The following is an 18,927-nucleotide window of genomic DNA, read 5'->3' as shown; positions in this document are numbered from 1 at the left end:
AAGGCTTTGGGAAATTGCTTGCTTGATCAAAATTCTTCGGTGGAGGTAGGTTATCGTTTTTATGCTATTCGTAGTAGACTCTTAATAGCGAATGATATGTGTTGGGTAATATTATAAAACCTTTTATATGCTTAATTGTGTGCTTACATGATGTGATTATATAATTGTGATGAATAAGTATGATGAGTCCATTGAATCTCTAATCCTAAATTTACCTTGTTAATGTTGATTCCTTGGTATAAAAGAAGGCTTGATGAACTAAAGTAATGAGTTTGATGATGCCTTGGAACAAAAGAACGCTTGATGAATTAATAGAATGAGATTAGTGGAGCGGGTGTCACGAACCGACACGTAGAATTACGGGATCGGGTGTCAAGAACCGACACGTAGAATTAGGGGATCGGGTGTCACGAACCGACACGTAGAATTAGGGGATCGAAGTGTCACGTACCGACACAAGAGGAATAAAGATAATGAATCTTGAAAGATGTTATATACTAAATTTGATGAACCTGTTTCCCAAATGAGTATTATATGGACGCTTGAGTCCTCATGAGTGTACTTGATGTTATTTATCAAAGAATGTTGTTGCTACAGATTGAGTATTGTAGTTGATTTATGATATTATCTGATATATATACTATTTTCTATTTTGAATTGGCCGATGATACCTACTCAGTACTTGTGTTTGTACTGACCCCTACTTGTATGTTTCTTTCTTTGTTATTGTGGGGTGCAGCAAACGTGCTGTCGTCTTCAACTCAACCACAACTCTAGCCAGTCTTCATTACACCGGATTTCAGGGTGAGCTAATGCTTCTAGCTTGGACTGGGTCTTCCTCTTCATGTCTTGATGCCTTGAAGTTCCAGCATGGACTAGCTTTTTACTTATTTTAGCTTCTTAGATACTCTTAGATTAGTAATTTGAGGATAGATGTTCTTGTGGTGATGACTTCCAGATTTTGGAAATAATGATAAGTTTTCAGATTTAGAAGTTGATTATTGATTTCGTTAATGAGTTTTAAGTCTTCCGCATTATTTTTATGTTTTAAATGTTGGGGTTTAGATTTGTTGGTTCGCTCACATAGTAGGATAAGTGTGGGTGCCACTCGCGGCTCGTTTTGGGTCGTGACACGTAGTTTCTAAGGATGGAGTGATGGTGGATCCTTCGAAGATTGAGGCAGTGAAGAGTTGGGTAAGACCTACTAATGTCACAGAGATAAGGAGCTTTGTTGGTTTAGCAAGCTACTACCGTCGATTTGTCAAGGGATTTTCTTCGGTTGCTTCCCAACTGAAAAATTTAACTAAGCAGAGTGTTCCATTTGTATGGTCAGACGAATGTGAAGAAAGCTTTCAGAAACTCAAGATCTTGTTGACTACCGCACCAATTCTTACCCTGCCAGTGGAAGGTATGAATTTCATTGGTTATTGTGATGCATCCTATTCTGGTTTGGGTCCAGTGCTAATGCAAGAGAAGAATGTAATTGCTTATACTTCGAGGCAACTAAAGGTGCATGAACACAACTATCCGACCCATGATTTGGAGTTGGTTGTAGTGGTGTTTGCATTAAAGTAATGGAGACATTATCTATATAGGGTTAAGTGTGAAGTCTATACAGATCTTCGTAGTTTACAATATGTCTTTACTCAGAAGGATTTGAATTTGAGGCAGACGAGGTGGATGGAACTACTAAAGGACTATGATATCACTATCTTGTATCATCCAGGAAAAGCTAATGTTGTGGCAGATGCTTTAAGTAGAAAGGCAGGGAGCATGGCAAGTCTAGCTCACTTGCAGGTTTCTAGACGCCCATTGAATAGAGAAGTTCAGACTCTGCCTAATGACTTTATGAGGCTGGAAGTATTAGAGAAGGGGGGATTTTTGGCCTGTGTGGAGGCAAGGTCTTCCTTTCTTGATAAAATTAAGGGAAAATAGTTTGCCGATGAGAAACTGACCCGGATTCGAGATATGGTATTGCAAGGAGAGACTAAAGAAGCAAAAATTGATGAGGAAGGCATTTTGAGAATTAAAGGAAGGGTATGTGTGCCTCGCGTCGATGATTTGATTCACACTATTCTTACAGAGGCTCATAGTTCAAGGTATTCCTTACATCCTGGTGCTACCAAGATGTATCGTGACCTAAAGCAACATTTTTGGTGGAGTAGGATGAAGCGTGACATTGTTGATTTTATTGCTCAATGCCCGAATTATCAGTAGTTAAAGTATGAACACAGAGGCCTGGAGGGACACTTCAGAGAATGCCCATTCCTGAATGGAAATGGGAGAGAATTGCAATGGACTTCGTGGTTGGTCTTCCAAAGATATTGGGTAAGTATGACTCCATTTTAGTAATTGTTGACAGATTAACTAAGTCTGCTCACTTCATTTCGGTTAAGGTGACTTACAATGCAGAGAAGTTAGCCAAACTTTATATCTTAGAAATTGTTCGATTGCATGGAGTTCCACTTTCCATCATATCAGATAGAGGTACGCAGTTTACTTCTAAGTTTTGGAAAACATTGCATGCTGAATTAGGTACTAGGTTGGATCTATGTACTGCATTTCACCCTCAGACCGATGGTCAGTCTGAGCGAATGATTCAGGTATTGGATGATATGCTTCGTGTATGTGTGATAGAATTTGGTGGGCATTGGAATAACTTCTTACCCTTAGCAGAGTTCTCATACAACAATAGCTATCACTCAAGTATTGATATGGCCCCATTTGAGGCACTGTGTGGGAGGCGATGTAGGTCTCCCATTGGTTGGTTTGATGCATTTGAGCTAAGACCATGGGGTACCGATCTTTTGAGGGAATCATTAAATAAGAAATTTATTCAGGAGAAGCTTGTGGCAGCTCAGAACAGGCAGAAAGAATATGCAGATCGAAAGGTTAGGGACTTGAATTTTATGGGGGGTGAGCAAGTCTTGCTGAAGGTTTCACCCATGAAAGGGGTGATGCGGTTTGGTAAGCAAGGTAAGCTTAGTGCAAGGTATATTGGTCCATTTGAGGTTCTGAAGCGCGTGGGGGAGGTGGCTTATGAATTGGCATTGCCTCCAGGACTATCAGGAGTGCACCCGGTATTTCACGTGTCTATGCTAAAAAGATACCATGGGGATGGAAACTACATCATTCGTTGGGATTCAGTCCTTCTTAATGAGAATTTGTCTTATGAGGAGGAGCCTGTTGCTATTTTAGATAGAGAAGACCGCAAGTTGAGATCAAGGGAGATTGCATCGATCAAGGTTCAATAGAAGAATCGGCCAGTTGAAGAGTCCACTTGGGAGAAGGAGGCCGATATGCAAGAAAGATATCCACACCTTTTTACAGATTCAGGTACTCTTTCTCGCCCTTAGCTTTCTTCTTGTGATCGTTCGGGGACGAACGATGGGTAAATTGGTATCTATTGTAATGACCTGTTTAGTCATTTTGAGCAGTAGATTATTGTTGATAAAAATTGACTGGGTCCACGGATCACGCGACGGACCGTCATGGTCACGACGGACCATCATGGACTCCGTCGTCCTATACTTGTGTAATTCTTCTGTTGTTTTCCTTTATTACCCTCGATGACAAATAGGATAAACCGTCATAGACACAACGGTCCGTCGAGCATGTTTATGCCAAAACACTTAAACTCTAAAATCTGGGAACTGGGATCAACTCTCTGAACTCCGCGATGGAATTACAGCACGGACCGTCGTAGACTCGACGGACCGTCACAAACATCTTCACTAAATTGACTCTCTGAACTTTGTGACGGACCTGCAGGATGGACCATCGCAGGTACGACGGGCCGTCACGAGATGCGTAACCTCGACTGGGTCGGATTTCTTCTAAAAGTTTTAAGGGGTGTTTTGGACTATTTATGACAAACTGTATGAAATTAGTGGGTAATTTTAATAACTTATTTACTTGGGGGTTAAAGGAGATAACCTTAAAATAAATAATGGGTTACTTTTATCATATTGAATTATATGATAATTAGGGTAAAAAGAAAAAGAGAAACAAGAGAGGGAATAACGAGTAGAGGGAGAAACAAAGAGGAAAGCAAAGGCATTGAGAAGTAGCTTGTTTGATCACGATTCTTCGGTGGAGTAGGTTATGGTTTATACTAGTTCATAGTAAACTCTTAATAGTGATTGATATGTATTGAGTGATATTGTAAAGTCTTCTATATGCTTAATTGTGTGGTTGCATGATGTGATTATGAAATTGTGATGGATTAGAATGATGAGGCTGTTGAATATTAAACCTTAAATACTCTCTATTAAGATGATGTATTGGCATAAAAGAGGCTTGATGAACTAAGTAATGAGATTAGTGGATCGGAGTGTCACGTTCCGACACGTAGCATTAGGGGATCGGGTGTCACGAACCGACACGTAGTATTCAGTATATCAGAATTCAGGGTGAGCTATTGTTTCTAGCTCGGACTGGACTATCTCCTTCACATCTTGATGTCTTGAAGTTCGGACATGGACCATATCTTTTACTTATTTTAGTTCTTGAATACTCTTAGACTTAGAATTTGAGGATAGATGTTCTTGGTGTGATGTCTTCCAGATTTTGGGGGATAATAGTTGATAAACTTTAGAATGTTTATTTATTAGTTATATTAATAAGATTTTGAAGTCTTCCGCATTATATTCTGTTTATTATGGTTGAAATGTTGGGGTTTAGATTTGTTGGTTCGCTCACATAGTAGGATAAGTGTGGGTGCCACTCGCGGCTCGTTTTGGGTCGTGACAAATAATAATAACAATAATAATTAAAAAAGTAATAATAATAAAAATTATAACAATAGTAACAATGATAACAATAATACCAATAGCAATAATAACAATAATAATAATATTAAAAATAATAATAATAGTAATAATAATAATAATAATAATAATAATGATAATAATAATGATAATCATAGTAACAATAATAATAATAATAATAATAATAATATTAATAATAATCGTAATGACAATAATAATGACAATAATGATGATAATAATAATGATAATTGTCACGACCCAAACCGGGTTGCGACTGGCACTCACACTTACCCTCCTATGTAAGCGAACCAACCAATCAAACCTTAACATTTCAATATAATATCAACAGAAAGTAATGCGAAAGACTTAAACTCATTAAATAACGACCAATTCATTAACTTCTAAAATTCAACATCTATTATTCCCCAAAATCTGGAAGTCATCATCACAAGAACATCTACGATCAAACGACTAAACTAAGAGTATTCTAAAAGCTAAAAATACATAAGAAGCTAGTCCATGCCGGAAGTTCAAGGCATCAAGACTTGAAGAAGAAGATCCAGTCCAAGCTAGAAGCATTAGCTCACCCTGAATTTCCGATGTAGTAAGACTGGCTTGAATTACTGTTGAGTTGAGGACGATGGCACGTTTGCTGCACTCCACAAATAAACAAGAAGAGAACATAAAAGTAGGGGTCAGTACAAAACACGGGTACTGAGTAGATATCATCGGCCAACTCAAAATAGAAATCAATATATACCAAGTAATATCATAAAATCAACTATGATACTCAACATGTAGCAACAACAAATACTATATCATTAACAATTACCGTCAAGTTCACACATGAGGACTTAAGCCTCGATACCATACTCATTTGGGAATCATGTTCATTAGATTGAGTATATTAACATCTTTCAAGATTCATTATCTTTATTTCTCTTGTGTCGGTACGTGACACTCCGCTCCCTCAATGTTCATTAATCCTCTTATGTTGGTACGTGACACTCCGATCCCCTAAATCTACGTGTCGGTTCGTGACACCTGATCCCCTAATACTACGTGTCGGTTCGTGACACCCGATCCCCTAATACTACGTGTTGGTTCATGACACCCGATCCCCTAATTCTACGTGTCGGTTCGTGACACCCGATCCCCTAAATACTACGTGTCGGTTCGTGACACCCGATCCCCTAAATCTATGTGTAAGTTCGTGACACCCGATCCCCTAAATCTACGTGTCGGTTCATGACACCCGATCCCCTAATACTACGTGCCGGTTCGTGACACCTGATCCCCTAAATCTATGTGTCGGTTCGTGACACCCGATCCCCTAAATCTCCTTCCATCAATTCATCAAGCCTTCTCCCTTACCAAGGCATCATCAATCTCATTACTTTAGTTCATCAAGCCTTCTCCCTTACCAAGGCATCATCATTAAAAAGAGATTACGTTTTTATCAAGATTTGGGATTCAATAACTTCATCATGCTTAATATAATCACAATTATATAATCACGTTCATGCATGCATACAATTAAGCACATAGCAGGGTTTACAATACTACAAATATATATCATTCTCTATTAAGAGTTTACTATGAAAGCATGAAAACCATAACCTACCTCCACCGAAGATTCGTGATCAAACAAGTGATTTCCCAAGCTTTGTGTTTTTCCTCTCGTTCGATCCTCTTCCTCGTTCAACTTTCTCTCTCTTTCTCTTGTTCTTTCTGTTTTCTTTATTCAAACCCTCTTTTTTTACCCTAATTAGTATATAATTAAGAATAAAAGATGACAATAATAACCCGCTAATTAACTTAAGGTTACCTCTTTTAACCCCCAAGTAATTAGACTTATTAACATTAACCCACAAATCTTATAATTAAAGCAGGAATAGTCAAAAACGTCCCTTAAAACGTATAAAGAAATCCGACCTGGACTGGGATTGCGTAACCTGTGACGGGCCGTCGTGCTTGCGACGGTCCGTCCTGCAGGTCGTTGCAAAGTTCAGAGACCCAAATTTTCACCAAGGGTCTGTGACGGTCCGTCACGCCTGTGACGGTCCGTCCTGCCATTTCGTTACGAAGTTCAGAGAGTCGATTTTCAGTACCCAATTTTCAATTTTTCTAAGTGTTTTGAAACGAGACCCTGCGACGGTCCATCGTGCCATGACGGTCCGTCGTGGGGTCCGTCGCCTCAGCCTGTTTTTACAGAAATAAAATCTGCTTCTCAAAACGACTAAATAGGTCGTTACAATAGATACCAATTTACCCATCGTTCGTCCCCGAACGATCACAAGAAGGAAAACAAGGGTGAAAAGGAGTACCTGAATCTGTAAACAGATATGGGTATTTTTCTCGCATATCCGCCTCCTTCTCCCAAGTGGCTTCTTCAATGGGTCGATTCTTCCATTGAACTTTGATGGATGCAATCTCCCTTGATCTCAACTTGCGAATTTCTCTATCTAGAATGGCAACAGGTTACTCCTCATAAGACAAATTCTCATCAAGCAAAACTGAATCCCAACGGATAATGTAATTTCCATCCCCATGATATCTTTTCAACATAGACACATGGAATACCAGATGCACTCCGGACAGCCCTGGAGGCAAGGCTAACTCATAAGCCACCTCCCCAACTCACTTAAGTACTTCAAATGGACCAATATACCTTGGGCTAAGTTTACCTCGCTTACCAAATCGCATCACCCCTTTCATTGGCGAAACCTTCAACAAGACTTGTTCACCTTCCATGAATTCTAAGTCTCTAACCTTTCGATCTGCTAGAAGATTCTCTTGAATAAACTTGACTTTCTCTATCGAATCCCTCAAAAGGTCAGTACCCCAAGGTCTAACCTCGAATGCATCAAACCAACCAATGGGAGACCTACATCTCCTCCCATACAATGCTTCAAATGGGGCCATATCAATACTTGAGTGATAGTTATTATTGTATGAAAACTCCGCTAAGGGTAGGAAGCTATCCCAATGGCCACCAAACTCTATCATACATGCACGAAGCATATCCTCCAACACTTGAATCGTCCTTTCAGACTGACCATCGGTCTGAAGATGGAACGCAGTACTAAGGTCCAACCTAGTACCCAATTCCGCATGCAATGTTTTTTCAAAACTTAGAAGTAAACTGTGTACCTCTATCTGATATGATGGATAGTGGAACCCCATGCAATCGAACGATTTCTGAGATATAGATCTTGGCTAACTTCTCTGCATTGTAAGTCACCTTTACCGGAATGAAATGATAAGATTTAGTTAACCTATCAACAATCACCCAAATGGAGTCATACTTACCCATTGTCTTTGGAAGACCAACCACAAAGTCCATTGCAATTCTTTCCCACTTCCATTCCGGAATGGGCATTCTCTGAAGTGTTCCTCCGGGCCTTTGGTGTTCATACTTTACTTGTTAATAGTTTGGACACTTGGCAATAAAGTAAACAATATCACGCTTCATTCTACTCCACCAAAAGTGTTGTTTTAGGTCACGATACATCTTGGTTGCACTCGGATGTATAGAATACCTTGAACTATGAGCCTCTGTCAGAATAGTGTTGATCAAATCATCGACGCGGGGTACACATACCCTTCCCTTGATTCTCAAAACACCTTCCTCATCGATTTTTTCTTCCTTAGCCTCCCCTCACAATACTTTATCTTGGATTCGCCTTAGTTTCTCATCATCAAACTGTTTTCCCTTAATCTTGTCAAGAAAGGAAGATCTTGCCTCCACAGAAGCCAACAATCCCCCCTTCTCATTTACTTCTAATCTCATCAAGTCATTAGCTAGAGTCTGAACCTCTCTAGCCAATGGGCGTCTAGAAGCTTGCAAGTGAGCTAGACTTCCCATGCTTCCTACCTTTCTACTTAAAGCATCCGCTACAACATTTGCTTTTCCCGGATGATACAAGATAGTGATATTGTAGTCCTTTAGTAGCTCCATCCATCTCCGTTGCCTCAAGTTCAAATCTTTCTGAGTAAAGACATACTGTAGGCTACGATGATCCGTATAGATCTCACACTTAACCCCATATACATAGTGTCTCCATTGCTTTAATGCAAACACCACCGCAGCCAATTCCAAATCGTGGGTCGGATAGTTACGTTCATGCACCTTTAGTTGCCTTGAAGCATAAGCAATCACACTCTTCTCTTGCATTAGTACTGCACCCAGACCAGAATAGGATGCATCACAATAAACAATGAAGTTCTTACCCTCTACTGGCAAGGTAAGGATAGGTGCGGTAGTCAACAAAGTCTTGAGATTCTGAAAGCTTTCCTCACATTCGTCCGACCATACAAATGGAACATTCTGCTTAGTCAAGTTCATCAATTGGGAAGCAATAGAAGAGAATCCCTTGACGAATCGACGGTAGTAGCTAGCTAACCCAACAAAGCTCCTTATTTTTGACACATTAGTAGATCTTACCCAATTCTTCACTATCTCAATCTTAGAAGGATCAACCATCACTCCATCCTTAGAAACCACGTGCCCCAACAAGGACACTGCATCTAGCCAAAACTCACACTTAGAGAACTTGGCATAAAGCTTTTTCTCCCTCAACATTTCCAATACCATTTTCAAATGCTCTTCATGTTCCTTCTTGATGTTTGAGTATACCAATATATCATCAATAAATACGATCACGAAGAGGTCCAAATATGTCTTAAAAATCCCGTTCATCAAGCTCATGAAAGCAGCAGGGGCATTCGTAAGACCAAAAGACATTACTACAAATTCGTAATGCCCATACCTCGTTCGAAAAGCAGTCTTTGGCACATCCGTTGCCCGTATTTTCAATTGATGATAACCGGATCTCAAGTCAATCTTAGAGAAGACACAAGCACCTTGTAACTAATCGAACAAGTCATTAATGCGGGGAAGAGGATACTTGTTCTTTATGGTTATCTTGTTTAGTTGTCTGTAGTCTATACACATTCGAAAACTCCCATCCTTTTTCTTTACAAACAAAACCGGAGCACCCCAAGGAGATGCACTTGGTCTAATAAAGCATTTGTTTAACAACTCTTGAAGTTGGGCTTTTAACTCTCTTAACTCCCCGGGAGCCATTCTATAAGGGGGTATCGAAATGGGGCGAGTACCCGGTTCAAGGTCAATGCAAAAATCAATATCCCTATCTAGTGGCATACCAGGAAGATCTGCAAGGAACACATCCAGAAACTCACGGACCACCGAAACCGACTTAATCGAAGGTACTTGGGTAGTGTCATCCTTGAGATGTGCCAAGAAAGCTAAACACCCTTTACTAACCATTTTCTTAGCACGAAGAAGGGAGATGATACGCACCGGATTGGAAGTGTAGTCACCCTCCCAAACTAACGGATCTGTCCCAGGCTTGGCTAACGTCACCGTTTTAGCATTACAATCCAAAATCGCAACTTGTGGAGAAAGCCAAGTCATACCCAAAATTACATCAAAATCATCCATTTCTAAGATAACCAAATCTACATAAGTGTTGCTCCCCACAAAATTCACCAAACAAGACCTATACACCTTTTCAACTACCACAGACTCACCCACCGGAGTAGAAACACGAATAGGCATATAAAGTAATTCACGATGTAAATTTAGACCATTAGCAAATAAGGAAGATACATAAGAAAATGTGGATCCAGGATCAAACAATATAGAAGACATGCAATCACAAACCAGAAGATTACCTGTGATGACAGCATCAGATGCCTCCGCTTCAGACCACCCAGGGAAAGCGTAACAATGGGCCCTATCGTTCATCTGTCCGTTGCCCCTACCATGTTGTGATGTAGTGGCTCTAGTTTACCCATCACCTCGGCCGTTTTGGTGACCACAATTACCTCGGCCACCATGTCCTCCAGAATGACGGCCTCTACCATGACCACCTCTACCTCTAGCCATTGGGGGTCTATAACTCTGTTTTGGACAATTTCTTCTAATATGCCCAGTCTCCCCACACCCATAACACTCTCTGGAGCCAAGCATAGGTCTCTCAGAGAAGTGTTGACCGGTCTGACGTGGACCCCCAACTACAGTCTGTAGTGAAGACTGAATGGGTCGAACTGAGTAACCTTCGGAACCTTGTCCTCTAGAGTAAGAACCATTAAACTCACCTCCCTTTTGAAACCTTTTTGATGTCGATGTCGTGGTGAAGTCATCTGGCTTCAATCCTTCCACCTTTATCACGAAGTCTACCACCTCTTGGAAGGATATTGCCGTAGCCGCTACCTGTAAGGCTGAAATCCGCAACTCTGACCTCAACCCCTTCACAAAACGGCGAATCCACTCTTGTGGACTGAAACATAGTTGGGTGGCATACCGGGATAATGCACGAAACATAGCCTCATATGCATTGACCGACATCCTACCTTGCTCTAGGCTCAAGAACTCATCCCTTTTCCTATACCTCAATGTTCGGGGGATATACTTCTCCATAAACAAGCTAGTGAATGAGGCCCAAGTCATAGGTGGTGCCTCTATTGGTTGACACTCAATATGTGACCGCCACCACATTTTGGCGTTCCCTTGAAACTGATAAGTCACAAACTCCACACCAAACCGCTCTACTATACCCATCATGTGTAGTAGCTCGTGACAGTCAACCAGAAAATCATAAGCATCCTCCGATTCAGCACCCTTGAAGACCGGAGGTTTCAATTTCAAGAACTTACTGAAAAGTTCATGCTGATCATTTGTCATTATAGGCCCAGTAGTTAGACGTGGAAACGTGCCTATGTCCAATGAGGCATCCATACGAGGAGCCATAGTGGCTGCATGTTGTACCTCTGAAACCGGAGGTGTTGGTGCAGAAAACACTAGAGGGGCCTGACCCTGATCAGATAACCCGCTAAGATAAGCCAGAACCTGATTGAACATCTCTGGGGTAGGTTGGGGTGGCATTTCCTCATTCTGCACTTGTTCATTCTCCCCATCATCCCCTTCTCTTACTACTTCTTCAGTCGGTGGAGGAGTCACCGCCCTAGTATCAGATTGGTTAGGTGCTCGTCCTCTTCCTCTAGAGGACGTCCTCCCACGACCTCTACTACGGCCTCTTGCCGTTGCTCTTCCTCGAGCCACAGCCCCAGTGGCTGGCTCAGACGCTTCTTGTCTTGCCGATGTTGGTGTTGGCACAGTTGTTGCTCTAGTTCTAACCATCTGCGAAAGAGAGTGAAGATGGTCAGATACCAATTAGTATCACCTAGATACCAATTGGATTCAAGTAGTAGCACGAAAGAAAGAAGGAAAGAATGGAATTTTCCTAAAGTCTTATAGCCTCTAAAAGAAAAGTAAAGGCGTCCCCCTACAGTTCCTTAAGACTCTACAAGACTCGTTCTTGTGTAATGAGACCAACGAACCTAATGCTCTGATACCAAGTTTGTCACGACCAAAACTGGGTTGCGACTGGCACTCACACTTACCCTCCTATGTGAGCGAACCAACCAATCTAACCTTAACATTTCAATATAATATCAATAGAAAGTAATGCGGAAGACTTAAACTCATTAAATAACGACCAATTCATTAACTTCTATAATTCAACATCTATTATTCCCCAAAATCTGGAAGTCATCATCACAAGAACTTCTACGATCAAATGACTAAACTAAGAGTATTCTAAAAGCTAAAAATACATAAGAAGCTAGTCCATGCCGGAAGTTCAAGGCATCAAGACTTGAAAAAGAAGATCCAGTCCAAGCTAGAAGCATTAGCTCACCCTGAATTTCCGATGTAGTAAGACTGGCTTGAATTGCTGTTGAGTTGAAGACGATGGCACGTTTGCTGCACTCCACAAATAAACAAGAAGAGAACATAAAAGTAGGGGTCAGTACAAAACACAGGTACTGAGTAGATATCATCGGCCAACTCAAAATAGAAATCAATATATACCAAGTAATATCATAAAATCAACTATGATACTCAACATGTAGCAACAACAAATACTATATCATTAACAATTACCGTCAAGTTCACACATGAGGACTTAAGCCTCGATACCATACTCATTTGGGAATCATGTTCATTAGATTGAGTATATTAACATCTTTCAAGATTCATTATCTTTATTTCTTTTGTGTCGGTACGTGACACTCCGCTACGTCAATTTTCATTAATCCTCTTATGTCGGTACGTGACACTCCGATCCCCTAAATCTACGTGTCGGTTCGTGACACCCGATCCCCTAATACTATGTGTCGGTTCGTGACACCCGATCCCCTAATACTACGTGTCGGTTCGTGACACCCGATCCCCTAATTCTACGTGTCGGTTCGTGACACCCGATCCCCTAAATACTACGTGTCAGTTTGTGACACCCGATCCCCTAAATCTATGTGTCGGTTCGTGACACCCGATCCCTTAAATCTACGTGTCGATTCGTGACACCTGATCCCCTAATACTACGTGTCGGTTCGTGACACCCGATCCCCTAAATCTACGTGTTGTTTCGTGACACCCAATCCCCTAAATCTCCTTCCATCAATTCATCAAGCCTTCTCCCTTACCAAGGCATCATCAATCTCATTACTTTAGTTCATCAAGCCTTCTCCCTTACCAAGGCATCATCATTAAAAAGAGATTAGGTTTCTATCAAGATTTGGGATTCAATAACTTCATCATGCTTAATATAATCACAATTATATAATCACGTTCATGCATGCATACAATTAAGCACATAGCAGGGTTTACAATACTACCCATACATATCATTCGCTATTAAGAGTTTACTACGTATAGTATAAAAACAATAACCTACCTCCACCGAAGATTCGTGATCAAGCAAGCAAATTTCCCAAAGCTTTGTGTTTTCCCCTTCTCGATCGATCCTCTCTCTCTCTCTTCTTGTTATTTCTATTTTCTCTATTCAAACCCTCTTTCTTTTACCCTAATTAGCATATAATTAAGAATAAAAGATGGCAATAATAACCCACTAATTAACTTAAGGTTACCTCTTTTAACCCCCAAGTAATTAGACTATTAACATTAACGCACTAACTTTATAATTAAAGCATGAATAGTCAAAAACGTCCCTTAAAACATTTAAAGAAATCCAACCCTGACTGGGATTATCGCAGCCTGTGACGGCCCGTCGCACCTGTGAAGGTCCGTCCTGCTGCTCCGTCACAGAGTTCAGAGACTCAATTTCTCTGAAGAGTCTGTGACGGTCCATCACACCTGTGACGGTACGTCCTGCCATTCCGTTACGAAGTTCAGAGAATCAATTTGAGTAACCAATTATCAAAATTTCTAAGTGTTTTGAAACAAGACCCCCTCGACTGTCCGTCGTGCCCATGACGCTCCGTCGTGGGGTCCGTTGTTTCTGCCAGTTTTTCTAGAGTTAAAGTCTGCTGCTCAAAACGACTAAACAGGTCGTTATAATAGATACCAATTTACCCATCGTTCGTCCTCGAACGATCATAAGAAGAAAAACAAGGGCGACAAGAAATACCTGAATTTGTAAATAGGTGTGGATATCATTCTTGTATATCAGCCTCTTTCTCCCAAGTGGCTTCTTCGACTGGTCGATTCTTACATTGAACTTTGATGGATGCAATCTCCCTTGATCTCAACTTGCGAATTTCTCTATCTAAAATGGCAACAGACTCCTCCTCATAAGACAAATTTTCATCAAGTAGAACTGAATCCCAACGGATAATGTAGTTTCCATCCCCATGGTATCTTTTCAACATAGACACATGAAACACCGGATGTACTCCAGACAGCCTTGGAGGCAAGGCCAGCTCATAAGCCACCTCCCCTATGCGCTTCAAAACCTCGAAGGGACCAATATAACTTGGGCTTAATTTATACCTTTTACCAAAACGCATCACCCCTTTCATGGGTGAAACCTTCAAAAAGAATTGTTCACCCTCCATGAACTCCAAGTCTCTAACCTTTCGATCTGCATACTCTTTCTGTCTACTTTGAGCCGCTAACATCTTTTCTTGAATAGATTTCACTTTATCTAACGATTCTCTCAGAAGGTCAGAACCCCAAGGTCTAACCTCAAATGCATCAAACCACCCAATGGGAGGCCTACATCTTCTCCCATATAGTCCCTCAAATGGGGCCATATCAATGCTTGAGTGATAGCTATTGTTGTAGGAGAACTCTGCTAAGGGTAAGAAGTTATCCCAATGAACACCAAATCCTATCACACATGCACGAAGCATATCCTCCAACACTTGAATCGTCCTTTCAGACTGACCATCGGTCTGAGGATGGAACGAAGTACTAAGGTCCAACCTAGTACCCAATTCCGCATGCAATGTTTTCCAAAACATAGAAGTAAACTGCGTACCTCTATCTGATATGATGGAGAGTGGAACCCCATGCAACCGAACAATTTTTGAGATGTAAATCTTGCCTAACTTCTCTGCATTATAAGTCACCTTGACCGGAATGAAATGAGTAGACTTAGTTAATCTGTCCACAATTACCCAAATAGAGTCATACTTACCCATTGTCTTTGGAAGACCAACTACGAAATCCATTGCAATCCTTTCCCACTTCCATTTAGGAATGGGCATTCTCTGAAGTGTTCCTCCGGGCCTCTGGTGTTCATACTTTACTTGTTGACAGTTTGGACATTTGGCAATAAAATCAACAATATCACGCTTCATTCTACTCCACCAAAAGTGTTGCTTTAGGTCACGATACATCTTGGTTGCACCAGGATGTATAGAATACCTTGAACTATGAGCCTCTGTCAGAATAGTGTTGATCAAATCATCGACGCGGTGTACACATACCCTTCCCTTGATTCTCAAAACACCTTCCTCATCGATTTGTGCTTCCTTAGCCTCTCCTCACAATACTTTATCTTGGATTCTGCTTAGTTTCTCATCATCAAACTGTTTTCCCTTAATCTTGTCAAGAATAGAAGATCTTGCCTCCACACAAGCCAACAATCCTCCCTTCTCATTTACTTCTAATCTCATCAAGTCGTTAGCTAGAGTCTGAACCTCTCTAGCCAATGGACGTCTGGAAACTTGCAAGTGAGCTAGACTTCCCACGCTCCCTGCCTTTCTACTTAAGGCGTCTGCCACAACATTAGCCTTTCCCGGATGATACAAGATAGTGATATCGTAGTCCTTCAGTAGTTCCATCAATCTCCTCTATCTCAAATTCAAATCTTTTTGAGTAAAGACATACTGTAGGCTACGATGATCCTTATAGACCTCACACATAACCCCATATAGATAGTGTCTCCATTGCTTTAATGCAAATACTACCGCAGCCAACTCCAAATCATGGGTCGGATAGTTACGTTCATGCACCTTTAATTGCCTCGAAGCATAAGCAATTACATTCTTCTCTTGCATTAGCACGGCACCAAAACTCGAATAGGATGCATCACAATAGATAATGAAATTCTTACCTTCCACTGGCAGGGTAAGGATTGGTGCAGTAGTCAACAAAGTCTTGAGTTTCTGAAAGCTTCCTCACATTCGTCCGACAATACAAATGGAACATTCTGCTTAGTCAAGTTCGTCAATTGGGAAGCAATGGAAGAGAATCCCTTGACAAATCGATGGTAATAGCTGGCTAAACCAACAAATATCCTTATTTCTGACACATTAGTAGGTCTTACCCAATTCTTCACTGTCTCAATCTTAGAAGGATCAACCATCACGCCCTTCTTAGACACCACGTGCCCCAAGAAGGACACTGAATCTAGCCAAAACTCACACTTGGAGAATTTGGCATAGAGCTTCTTCTCCCTCAACATTTCCAGTACCATTCTGAAATGCTCCTCATGTTCTTTCTTGCTCTTTGAGTATATCAGTATATCATCAATAAATACGATCACAAAGAAATCCAAATATGGCTTAAAAATCCCGTTCATCAAGCTCATGAAAGCAGCAGGGGCATTCGTATGACCAAAAGACATTACTACAAATTCATAATGCCCATACCTAGTTCGAAAAGCAGTGTTTGGCACATCCGTTGCCCGTATCTTCAATTGATGATAACCGGATCTCAAGTCAATCTTAGAGAAGACACAAGCACCTTGTAACTGATCGAACAAGTCATCACTACGAGGAATGGGATACTAGTTCTTAATAGTTACCTTGTTCAACTGCCAGTAGTCTATGCACATCCGAAAACTCCCATCCTTCTTCTTCACAAATAACACTGGAGCACCCCAAGGAGATGCACTTAGTCTGATGAAGCCATTTCTCAACAACTCTTGAAGTTGGGCCTTTAACTTTCGTAACTCCGCGGGGGCCATTCTATAAGGGGGTATAGAAATGGGGCGAGTACCCGGTTCAAGATTGCAAAATTTGGGGAAAGCCAAGTAATACCCAAAACTACATCAAAGTCAATCATTTCTAAGATAACCAAGTCTACATAACTATTGCTCCCCACAAAAGTCACCAAACAAGACCTATATACCCTTTCAACTATCACAGACTCGCCAACATGAGTAGACACACGAATAGGCATGTCAAGCAATTCACAAGGTAAATTAAGACCATTAGCAAATAAGGAAGATACATAAGAAAATGTGGATCCAGGATCAAATAATACAGAAGCCATGCAATCACAAACCGAAAGATTACCTGTGATTACAGCATCAGATGTCTCTGCTTCAGATCTACCAGGGAAAGTATAACAATGGGCCCTCTCACCTGTCTGTCCGTTGCCCCTACCATGTTGTGATGTAGTGGCTCCAGTTTGCCCATCACCCCGGCCGTTTTGGTGACCACCATTACCTCGACCACCGCGTCCTCCAGAATGACGACCTCTTCCATAACCACCTCTCCCTCTAACATTTGGAGGTCTGTAACTCTGTTTTGGACAGTACCTCTTAATGTGTCCAGTCTCCCCACATCCATAACACTCTCTGGATTCAAGCATAGGTCTCTCAGAGAAGTGTTGACCGGTCTGAGGTGGACCCCCAACTACAGTCTGTAGTGAAGACTGAATTGGTCGGACTGAGTAACCTCCTGAACCCTGTCCTCTAGAGTAAGAAACATTAAACTCACCGCCCTTTCGAAACCTTTTTGATGTAGTTGCCATGGTGAAGTCATCTGGCTTCACTCCCTCTACCTCTATCACGAAGTCTACCACTTCTTGAAAAGATTTCGCCGTAGCCGCTACTTGTAAGGCTGAAATTCGCAACTATGATCTCAACCCCTTCACAAAACGGCGAATCCGCTCTTCTGGACTGAAACAAAGTTGGGTGGCATACCTGGATAATGCACGAAAATTAGCCTCATAAGCAGTAACCGACATCCTACCTTGCTCTAGGCTCAAGAACTTGTCTCTTTTCCTATCCCTCAAAGTCCGGGGGATATACTTCTCCATACACAAGCTAGAGAATGATGCAAAAGTCATAGGTGGTGCCTCGGTTGGTTGACACTCAACATGTGACCGCAACCACATTTTGGCGTTCCCTTAAAACTGATAAGTCACAAACTCAACACCAAACCATTCTACTATACCCATCTTGTGTAGTAGCTCATGACAGTCAACCAGAAAATCGCAGGCATTCTCAGATTCAGCACCCTTGAAGACTGGAGACTTCGATTTCAAGAACTTACTGAAAAGTTCATGCTGATCATTTGTCATTATCGGCCCTGTAGTCAGACGAGGAAACGTGCCTATTTCAAATGAGGCATCCATGCGGGGAGCCACAGTAGCCGCATGTTGTACCTCCGGAACCTGAGGTGCTGGTGCAGAAAACACTGGAGGTGTCTGGCCCTGATCAGATAACCCGCTAAGGTAAGCAAGAACCTGATTGATCATCTCTAGGGTAGGTTGGGGTGGCAAACCTCATCCTGTACTTGTTCATTTTCCCCATCCTCCCCTTCTCTTACTACTTCCTCAGTCGGTGGAGGAGCCACCGCCCTAGTACCAGATGGGCTAGGTGCTTTTCCTCTCCCTCTAGAGGACGTCCTCCCACGAACTCTTCCACGGCCTCTTGCTGCTACTCTTCCTCTAGCAACAGCCCCAGTGGCTGGTTCATACGCTTCTTGTCTTGCCGATGTTGATATTGGCGTAGTCGTTGCTCTAGTTCTAACCATCTCCGAAATAGAGTGAAGATGGTAAGATACCAATTTGTATCACCTAGATACCAATTGGACCCAAGTAATAGCACGAAAGAAAGAAAGAATGGAATTTTCCTAAAGTCTTATAACC

The sequence above is a fragment of the Solanum lycopersicum genome, chromosome 1, assembly GCF_036512215.1.
Source record: "Solanum lycopersicum chromosome 1, SLM_r2.1".
NCBI classification, from domain to species: Eukaryota; Viridiplantae; Streptophyta; class Magnoliopsida; order Solanales; family Solanaceae; genus Solanum; species Solanum lycopersicum.
Note: the sequence above shows the minus strand (reverse complement) of the source record.